This window comes from Dendrobates tinctorius, unplaced genomic scaffold, assembly GCF_039654945.1.
Source record: "Dendrobates tinctorius isolate UK_male_01 unplaced genomic scaffold, ASM3965494v1 ptg000158l, whole genome shotgun sequence".
Lineage (NCBI taxonomy): Eukaryota > Metazoa > Chordata > Amphibia > Anura > Dendrobatidae > Dendrobates > Dendrobates tinctorius.
In genome coordinates, this window is record NW_027361825.1 from 1473765 (window position 1) to 1484316 (window position 10552).

At 41.9% G+C, this 10552-nt stretch overlaps 1 protein-coding gene across 5 annotated transcripts in view; it reads right to left on the reverse strand.

Annotated features, from left to right (window-relative positions):
• The window catches only part of LOC141051725 (uncharacterized), a 38971-nt gene extending 28550 nt beyond the window's left edge, over positions 1–10421 (reverse strand). The window contains exon 1 of one of the 5 annotated variants that reach the window (XM_073548725.1): positions 10094–10421. The gene's annotated coding sequence lies outside the window, so the exon portion shown is untranslated. Of the gene's footprint in view, position 1; positions 129–150; positions 305–10093 lie in introns of those variants that run through there. The other 4 variants (XM_073548721.1, XM_073548724.1, XM_073548720.1 and 1 more) reach the window with 4 other exon arrangements.
• Between the last annotated feature and the right edge of the window lie 131 nt (positions 10422–10552).

The window sequence follows — 10552 nt, forward strand, 5'->3', positions numbered from 1 at the left end:
CCTACAAGATCCCTTTAAATGTGAGCCACATCACCGCCCACTATGGCGCACAGATGACGCACACCATAAGTACCAGGCGGCGCACACGCTGCACCCCGCAAATATGAACACACACGAGCCCACAATACAAGTAAAGAGGCGCTGCCATACCTTCTACTGCCACAAATAAAGACGACGTGCAGGAAGAGCGCCCTCATTGGTCGGTCGCCGCTGCGACTTCCGGGGGTTGTAGTTCATCGGAGTGATGAGCACGCGGAGGGAGCGCGCCTCAGGACTACAATTCCAGGAAGCACCCGCGGTGGTCTCCCTGTCATGTGACCTATAATGACCAATGAGCAGGGGAAGCTGGCGTCCTGGGCTCCCTGCTGTGCGCCGCGCAGAGTTCAGTGATGTGGAAAGTTGTGCAGAGCTTTGTTGTCTGTGCTCCGAGCGCTGAAGGCTCTGCAGGGAGCGCAGTGCGCGGGGCACAGCGGGGTGAGGGGCTAACAGCCCCAGTGTCAGTAATGGGCCAGGAGTAAACAGTGTGCATTACTAAAACCATCTGCGTCTTTTCTAGCGTATACAGGGGGCAAAGTGACCACCCAGCAATGGTACAGCGCAAAGGGTTAATAGGAAGGGTCTGAAGGGAGCAGTGCTTTACTTGCAAGACGACATGCAGTACATAAAAAAAGGCGCTAGTACCGCATGGTAGTGTTCAGACTGGTGCATGTCATCCTTAAAGGGACTGTCCACAAAAAACTCCTTTAAGCAAGGACTGCTGTAAAGTGTCACCCTGATTCTGTTTCCATCACACATTGTATGTGGAGAGCTGGCATCACATGCTGCGCGGCCGTACCAGGAGAGCATCATGCACTGACCCTAGCAGGACAATGGTTTCTGGGCATCAGACATTTAACTCCCATCTGATCCAGCAGAGAATAAGGCTGATGAGGCTGGTGTACTTACATAATTAATCCATGTTAGAATTGCTGTTTAATATTTACCCCGTAAGCCCCAAGGGTTGTTTGCACGTTCATGACCGGGCCAATTTTTACAATTCTGACCACTGTCCCTTTATGAGGTCATAACTCTGGAACGCTTCCATGGATCCCGGTGATTCTGACATTGTTTTCTCGTGACATATTGTACTTCATGTTAGTGGTAAAATTTCATTCATATAACTTGCGTTTATTTGTGAAAAAAACGAAAATTTGGCGAAAATTTTGAAAATTTCGCAATTTTCCAACTTTGCATTTTTATGCCCTTAAATCACAGAGATACGACACACAAAAAACTTGATAACTAACATTTACCACATGTTTACTTTACATCAGAACAATTTTGGAACCAAAAATTTTTTTTCTTAGGAATTTATAAGGGTTAAAAATTGACCAGCGATTTCTCATTTTTACAACACCATTTTATTTTTACGGACCACATCACATTTGAAGCCACTTTGAGGGGTCTATATGATAGAAAATACCCAAAAGTGACACCATTCTAACAACTGCACCCCTTAAGGTGCTCAAAACCACATTCAAGAAGTTTATTAACCCTTTAGGTGCGACACAGGAATTTTTTGAATATTTAAAAAAAATGAACATTTAACTTTTTTTCACAAAAAAAATAATTCAGGTTCAATTTTTTTTATTTTACCAAGGGTAACAGGAGAAATTGGACTGCAAAAGTTATTGTGCAATTTGTCCTGAGTACGCTGATACCTGATATGTGGGGGGAACCACTGTTTCGGCGCATGGCAGAGCTCAGAAGGGAAGGAGCGCTGTTTGACTTTTTCAATGCAAAATTGGCTGGAATGTCGCGTTTGGAGAGCCCCTGATGTACCTAAACAGTGGAAACCCCCCACAAGCGACCCCATTTTGGAAACTAGACCCCCCCAAGGAACTTATCTAGATATGTGGTGAGAACTTTGAACCCACAAGGGCTTCACACAAGTATATAACGTACAGTGGTACAATTAAATAATTATATTTTTTCCAAAAAAATGATCTTTTCACCCCCAATTTTTATTTTCCCAAGGGTAACAGGACCCTAAAAGTTATTGTGCAATTTGTCCTGAGTATGCTGATACCCCACATGTGGGGGTAAACCACTATTTGGGCGCATGGCAGAGCTCGGAAGGGAAGCAGCGCCATTTGACGTTTTTGGCTGGAATTGAGATCGGACACCATGTCGCAATTGGAAAACCCCTGATGTACCAAAACAGTGGAAACCCCCCACAAATGACACCATTTTGGAAACTAGACCCCCAAGGAACTTATCTAGTTGTGTGGTGAGAACTTTGAACTCCCAAGGGCTTCACAGAAGTTTATAATGCCTGGGCGTGAAAATAAAAAAATCGTATTTTTTCCACAAACATCATTTAGTCACCAATTTTTTTATTTTCCCAAGGGTACCAGGAGAAATTGGACCCCAAAAGTTGTTGTCCAATTTGTCCTGAGTACACTGATACCTCATATGTGGGAGAAAACTGCTGTATGGGCACAAGTCGGGGCTCAGAAGGGAAGTAGTGACGTTTCGGAATGCAGACTTTGATGGAATGGTCTGCGGGTGTCATGTGCGTTTGGAGAGCCCCTGATGTACCTAAACTATTGAAACTCCCCACAAGTGACCCCATTTTGGAAACTAGACCCCCCATGGAACTTATATAGATGTGTGGTGAGCACTTTGAACCCCCAAGTGCTTCACAGAAGTTTATAACGCCCGGGCGTGACAATAAAAAAATCATTTTTTTCCACAAAAATGATATTTTTGCCCCCAATTTTTTATTTTCCTAAGGCTATGTGCACACGCTGCGGATTCCGCTGCGGTTTTTTCCGCGCAGAAACGCAGGTAAAACCGCAGGTAAAGTGACCTGCGGTTTTGCTGCGTTTTGGCCTGCGGTTTTGCCCTGCGGTTTCACACCTCTACTATGTTAAAGGTGTGAAGCCGCAGCGGAATCCGCAGAAACAATTGACATGCTGCGGAAAAAAAACCGCAGCAAAACCGCGCGGAAAAAAACGCAGCGTGAGCACTGCGGTTTTGAAAACCCATAGGGTTACATGGTAAAGTACCATGTCTGCGGAACTGCTGCGGTTCCGCAGGGCCAAAACCGCAGCGGAACCGCAGCAAAAACCGCAGCGTGTGCACATACCCTAAGGGTAACAGGAGAAATTGGACCACAAAAGTTGTTTTGCAATTTGTCCTGAGTAGGCTGATACCCTACATGTGGGGGTAAAACACTGGGCACATGGCAGAGCTTGGAAGGGAAGGAGCACCATTTGACTTATTCAACGCAGAATTGGCCGGAATTGAGATCAGACACCATGTTGCATTTGGAAAACACCCGATGTGCCCAAACAGTGGAAACCCCCAATTCTAACCCCAACACACCCCTAACCCTAATCTCAGCCCTAACCCTAATGGGAAAATGGAAATAAATACATTTTCTTTTAATTTTATTATTTTTCCCTAACTAAGGGGGTGATAACAGGGGGTTTGATTTACTATGTATGGCGGTTTTTATGTTTGGCAGCTGTCGCACGCTAAAAGACGCTTTTTATTGTAAAAATAGTTTTTGCATCACCACATATTGAGAGCTATAATTTTTCCGTATTTTGACCCACCGAGTCATGTGAGGTCTTATTTTTTGCGGGACGAGTTGACGTTTTTATCGGTACCATGTTCAGGCACGTGACATTTCTTAATCGCTTTTTATTCCGATTTTTGGGACGCAGAATGAACAAAAAACAGCGTTTCATGAAATTCTTTTGGGGGGTGCGTTTACACCGTTCCGCATGCGGTGAAATTGATAAGACGGTTTTATTCTTCGGGTCGGTACGGTTACAGCAATACCTCATTTAGGTCGTTTTATGTTTTGGCGGTTTTATGCAATGAAAACTATTTTATATAAAAAATAATTATTTTTGCATCGCTTTATTCTGCGAGCTATAACTTTATTTTTTTGCGGATGATGCTGTATGGCGGCTCGTTTTTTGCGGGACAAGATGACGTTTTCAGCGGTACCATGGATATTTATATGCGTCTTTTTGATCGCGCGTTATTGCACTTTTTGTTTGGCGGTATGATAATAAATCATTATTTTTTGCTTCGTATTTTATTTTTAATTTTTAAGGGGTTCGCTAAAGGGGTTAACAAATGGGACAGTTTTATAGGGCAGGTCATTACGGACGCGGCAATACCAAATATGTACTTTTATTGTTTTTTTTTTTATTTCCAAAAAATGAATTTATTAGGGAATTTTTTTTTTTTTTTATTTATTTAGCGATTTTTTAAAAATTATTCTTACACTTTTTTTTTTTTAACTTTATTACATTGTCCCAGGGGGGACATAACTGTCATGTGACAGATCGCTGATCTGTCACATCACAGATCACTGTGACAGATCAGCGATCTGTCACAGGCACTGTACTTGGCTTCCTCGTAACTGCGCTTTGCAGGCACTGAGGAAGCCAGCTCCCTGCAGGTCCCCGTCACCATCTTGGATTCGGGGACCTGCAGGAATGAAGCCCCCCGCAGCAGCGCTGCACATTGCGCTGCTGTGGGGAGGCTCAGGGAAGCACGGAGGGAGCCCCCTCCCTGCCGATGCTTCCCTTTAACCCCTGGTACACCGCGATCATGTTTGATCGCGGTGTGCAAGGGGTTAACGTGTCGGGGCGGTCCGTGACCGCCCCTGACACATTGTGCCGGGTGTCAGCTGTGATAATCAGCTGACACCCGCCCGCGATCAGCGGTGCTCACCACGTGGGTGCCGCTGATCGCGCTAGACGTACTATCCTGTCCATGGGCATAGGGGCCCGGGTCCCATGGACAGGATAGTACGTCTTATGTCAGAAAGGGGTTAAAATTGTGCTAAAAAGAAAATAATTGAAAAAGGAAATTAAGTATAAATTTAAATATAAAATGAAACACCTAATAACCAATAAAAATAGGTGTTTGTTAGGAAATACAACATTAAATAAAATGCAATATTTGAGAAGCACTATTTAAAAACAGGGGTTTTATTAAGTAGTGAATAATAATAGCGTAAATAAAGGACCCCTATGTATTCCCTGTACCAATTCTACAATTTTGACCAGACTGAAATTGACCTTTATTAGAAATATCTAATAGAGAATAGTTTAAAAGGCATAAAGTTCAATTTCATAGTTTAGGCCTTTGGGGGCCATACTGTCCAGAAGAAAAATCCATCTGGAATCAATTCTAGACATCTGTTTTAGAAAATCCCCATCTCTTGGCTTGGGGCGAACTAGTTCAATGCCACAGAAGGAGATACCATGACAGGATCGATTGTGGGTATCCACAAAATGACGAGATAGGGGGTGACCTTTGAACCCCTTATATTATCCAAATGCTCCTTTATACGGTCTGTGAGTCTTCTCTTTGTTCTACCCACATAGAATTTATTGCAAGGGCATTTCAGTAGGTAAATAACTCCCTTTGATTGGCACGAGATGGCGGATTTAATGTTAAACTCATTAATCTGATCCGAGTCATAGAAGGTAGTTTGTAGTTCTTTTTTAATACATGTGCGTAAACAACATGAACATTTACCACATGGAAAAAAACCTTTTTTTGGGGTCAGGAAATGGCTCACAGATGGTATTTTTGGAGGAAATATAGGTTTGGTAGTAGGAGCTAATAAGAGGCCTAAGTTTGGGGCTTTCTTGTATATGAATTTTGGGTGGGGCGGTAAAAGATTGCCAATGACGGTGTCTCAGCAATAACGGCCAGTGTTTTCTAATAATTTTATTAAATTTTATATGTCCTGAATGGTACTGGGTAATGAAGGGTAACTGATAAATTTGTTCCTGAAGACTTGGCGGGTCTCTATTTGAAATAGGTTTATGAATCAGATTACTTCTGGAGATGGTTTTAATTGTAGATCAAGTTTTCTCTAGTGTTTCAGATGCGTAGCTCTTGGCTACTAGTTGGTGAATAAGGTGTCTAGATTCATTATCATAGTCATCATCATTCACAGTTTCTCCTAATTCGAATAAATTGTCCCTTAGGGACATTGGTTAGCCAAATTGGTAAATGGCAGCTATCAAGATGAATATAGCTATTAGAATCCACTGCTTTTCTATGACACTTGGTTATTAATTTATTACCTTCAGTGAAAATTGTAAGATCCAGAAAATTAATACTGGTTTGGCTTATGGTCGGTGTAAATTCCAGGCCATAGTTGTTATTGTTTAGGCCTGAAAGAAAACTTTCTAAGGCTATGGGCCCACGTAGCGTTTTAAAACGCACAATGAAAACCGGACTCCTTCCCAGAAATCGCGCTGTTTTTTCTGCGCGATTTCACCACGATTCTGTTCGCGATTTTGCCACGATTTTCTCAAGCACTTTCCAAGCGATTTGAAGCATCGCTTGGAAAGTGATTGACAGGTTGGTCACACTCGTCAAACATAGTGTTTGACAAGTGTGAGCAGCTTTTTACTATTGAGGCTGCCTATGCGGCCTCAATAGTAAAAGATAAAATGTTAAAAATGATAAAAAAATAAAAAATCGGGGTATATTTACCTTCCGACGTCACGCGCTGCATTCCCGGCCTCAGCGTTCCCAGCGATGCCTTGAGAGACCTGTGATGACGTTGGTCTCGCGTTACTATAGCGATCTCGCGAGACCGCTAGAGTCACGCGAAACTACGTCATCACAGGACCTTGCCGCTGAGGCCCGGGAATGCAGCGCGGGACGTCGGAAGGTAAATATACCCCGATTTTTTATTCTTTTTTTTACAGGGGTATGGTACCCAGGGCCTGGAGGACAGTCTCCTCTCCTCCACACCGTGGGTACCAACCGCACATGAGACGCTTAACTTCCCGCATGGTGGGCATAGCCACATGCAGGAAGTAAGCGATTCTCATGCATTCCTATGGGTGCGGAATCGCGGCAATTCTTTGTGATTCCGCACAAAAGAATTATCATGCTGCGATTTTTTCCGCCGCGGAAAAAAGCGCAACATTAGCACAGCATGTGCGGAATGCCATAGGAATGCATGGGGTGCGTCATGTACAAGATTTTTAAACATTTTTGCGCCGAAAATCGCGGCAAAAACACTTAAAAATCGCATCGTGGGCACACAGCCTAATGCCAATTTTGAGCCCTTCCAAATAAAGAAAACGTCTATGAAACGACACCATAGACTTAGCCCTTTTAATAACTGGCCATCGTTGATATAAATAGATGATTGCTCCCACTTTCCAACATATGTGTTGGCATAGCTAGGCGGGAAACGCGTGCCCATTGCAGTTCCACATACAGTACCTGCAAATAAAATTGTTTTTCGTTCAAAAAATAGTTATGAGAGAGAATGAACTCAATGCTTTTCCCAATAAAATTAATTTGGTTTTCTTCATAAATCTCCAATTTGTGAAGAAAGTAAATTGCTGCTTCGCAGCTTTTTTGGTGATTAATCACCGTATATAGCGATTTGATGTCAAGTGTGCCCAAAAAATAATTCGATTTCCACTGTAGTTTCCAAAATTTGAAGTATGTGTGTTGTATCCTTCAGATATGTAGGTAGAAGGCACATAGATCTTTGTAAATGTGTGTCTACATATTTGGATAAATTGGCTGTTAAGCAGTTAATACCGGTTATAATTGGTCTACCTGGGGGATGAGTTAGGTTTTTATGTGTTTTTGGGATATGAGAAAAGACTGCTAGTGTGGGGGTTTTATTAGTGATAAATGAGTATTCCTTTTTAGTGAGAATACCAGAGGTTTTACCATACTGGGCTAATTCACTCAATTGTTTAACATAAGTAGAGGTAGGATCATTTGATAATTTTCGATAGGTTACAGTATCCTCCAGTAATCTGATTCCTGATGATAATGAATCCGATCAAGGATAACAATACCTCCTCCTTTATCAGCTGGTCGTATGATTATATTATTGTTCTCCTGAAGGTCAATAAGTGATTTCTTTTCCTGATTACTGAGATTGTGCTTCAAAAATTTGGGTTTGCCCTTATATGATTTTCTCAAATCAGAGGTGACTAGGGTTTCAAAAGAATGAAAAGCATTTGAGTATTCACTTACTGGATTGAATGATGATGGATTAGATAGAGTAGTGTGAATAATTGTTGATGACCTCTGGCTTAACTGGGTCCTTTTTAAAAAATATTTTTTAAGGGCCAAATTCCGTAAGAATTTTTTCATACTAATATATAGATTGAACGAGCTGGTGGTTTTCGTGGGGGCAAATTTTAATCCTTTTTGAAGTAATGATCGTTCATTAGAGGATAATGAGTAAGAACTTAGATTAAAGATTTTCTGTTGTTGTGATGGATCTAATGGAGTTATTTTCTTTTTGGTGAGTTGCCCACCTCTCTTGCCTCTTTTGGTTTTCCAGTGTTTAACTGAAAAAAATTCTGGTTAATGGTGGGTTGAAAAACAGGACCTCTATTTCTCCTCAGGGTATTACCATTTTTGTATCTATATTGGCTTTTAGCAGTATTAGTGCTACCCTCTAAGGGCATACGATGGATTTGGTTCGACAATAGGTTTGGCTTTAATGCACCTCTAATTGATTTACCCCCTGCTTTATTAGGGTTGGATTTGATTGGGGGACAATTACTATTAATAGTGGACCCCCGGGTACTGGGACCAGGCTCCTCCAAATCTAATGTATCCTCCACATCCTGAGAAAGCTGAGAGTACCTATTTGATGTAGAAATATTATTATACCGAATGGGTAATTCATCAGACAGGGAATGTTGTGTCCCTAAAGGTGTGCTAGGATTTAATACCCCCAAAATACAATTAGTTGAATCAGACCTACTTGACGGAACACCACCAGTAGATGATCCTTGACTTAATTTCTGTGTAGAAACTGGGGTAATATTGAGTGGAGTTCGTATCCGCATACGTGGAAAAAACCATAGAATTATCAGCTGGAGTTTTGGATGGTGTTAATTGATATTCATCAAGAGTTAAAAACTGTTGCTGTGAGGGACTAGATTGCAGCCTCTCATTTTGGGGGATTGGGGAAATAGAAATAGTGCCTGAATTTAAAGGTACATTATCACAAGCAAATTTTTTCATTTTTTTATTCAGAATTTCATTTTCCTTTAGTCTTGATATGATACTGGAGGTAAGATCTTGAATACCCTCTACCTGATTAAATGTTCTGAGTTGTTCAAAAAGTTTGGTAATAATTTGGGTAGTTTTTTTTTGAGGTTTAGTGATCTTTTTTCAATAATGAAATGTAAAGCCTGATTAGAAAAAGAGGCAAAGAGGGTATCCCATTCTTTTTGAATGGAGGTATCCCCAAGACACCAGTATTAGTGTATCACCACGGTACAATTATTTTAGCACTGTTTTCAGGTTTTATGAGTATAAGCGCAGTGAATTTTTATCAAAAATTAGAAAAATGTTGTCTCTGTCCAAATATATATGGACCTAACTGTATAATCTAGTGGACCTAACTGTATAATCTAGTAATAGAGAATGTAGAGCTAGTGGAGAACGGCGGACCTGGATGAACCGGAGTCTTCTTTCAACCTATATAATTATATGTTGCTGCAATGCGTGGACCCAGTATAAGGCCGAATTCATACGCCCATATATCACAGTAAGGACTGGCCACCAGTCTCCTAACAGATACTTAACAGTCGTTTATGAGGTTGTTGAGTTCAAATTCAGCCTTAAATGGGTTTTCCAGTTTCTGAAAACCCTGTTCGCCTGCTGCAGTGTTTACAGAAAAAAAACAACCTATGCCCTCCAGGGTCCAGCACTGAATCTCCCTCACTGCTCCCATTGTCTGCAGTGCTGACATCTTGTTGACAACGCTGCAGCCAGTTAGAGACGCGAGCTCAGGGGCTCTGAGTTGATGACACGGGAGCCTTAGAGTCACTGATTGGATGCAGCATTGCAAACACTAACAGACACTGGAAGGAGCAGGAGAGACTCCCTGCTGGACCTGGGGAGGGTGATGGAAGCATTTTTAAACAAACTGCAGGAAGGGTACTGAGGTTTGTCATCTTACTGGTACAGCACAACAAACATGCACATACTCACTTTGCAAACGGGATGGCCACTTTACCTTTTATTTATTACAGAAGTGTTTTGCAGATGATTTTGTTGCACTTACTAATATACAAGGATTACGGGTTTTCCTCCTCCTTCTTCACAGATTCCAAATTTCCTCTGATCTCAGGATGGCCGCTGATGGAGGAGCGCGTGACCCGACCTGTCTATCTCCCTCCTCCATTTATAAGGCTGCACATGGGAAAGCTGCTTCTCTACTGCCGGAGGCAGATGGACAGGTCCGGTCATGCGCTCCTCCATCAGCACTTACCATTATTCCTCCCCTTCTTCCAAGAGCCAGAACTACAGCTACCTAGACTAGGGCTTGTTTTTTTGTGGGACGAGTTGCAGCTGTGAACGACATCATTAATTTTACCAAAGAATGTATTAAAAAACGGGGAAACAAATTCAAGTGGGCTGATAATAGTGACAAAACCCCGACATTTCAGCCATTGTATTTTTACGGGGTTCATTGCATGGTAGAAGTGACTTGATAACTTGGATCATCAAGTCAGTACAATTA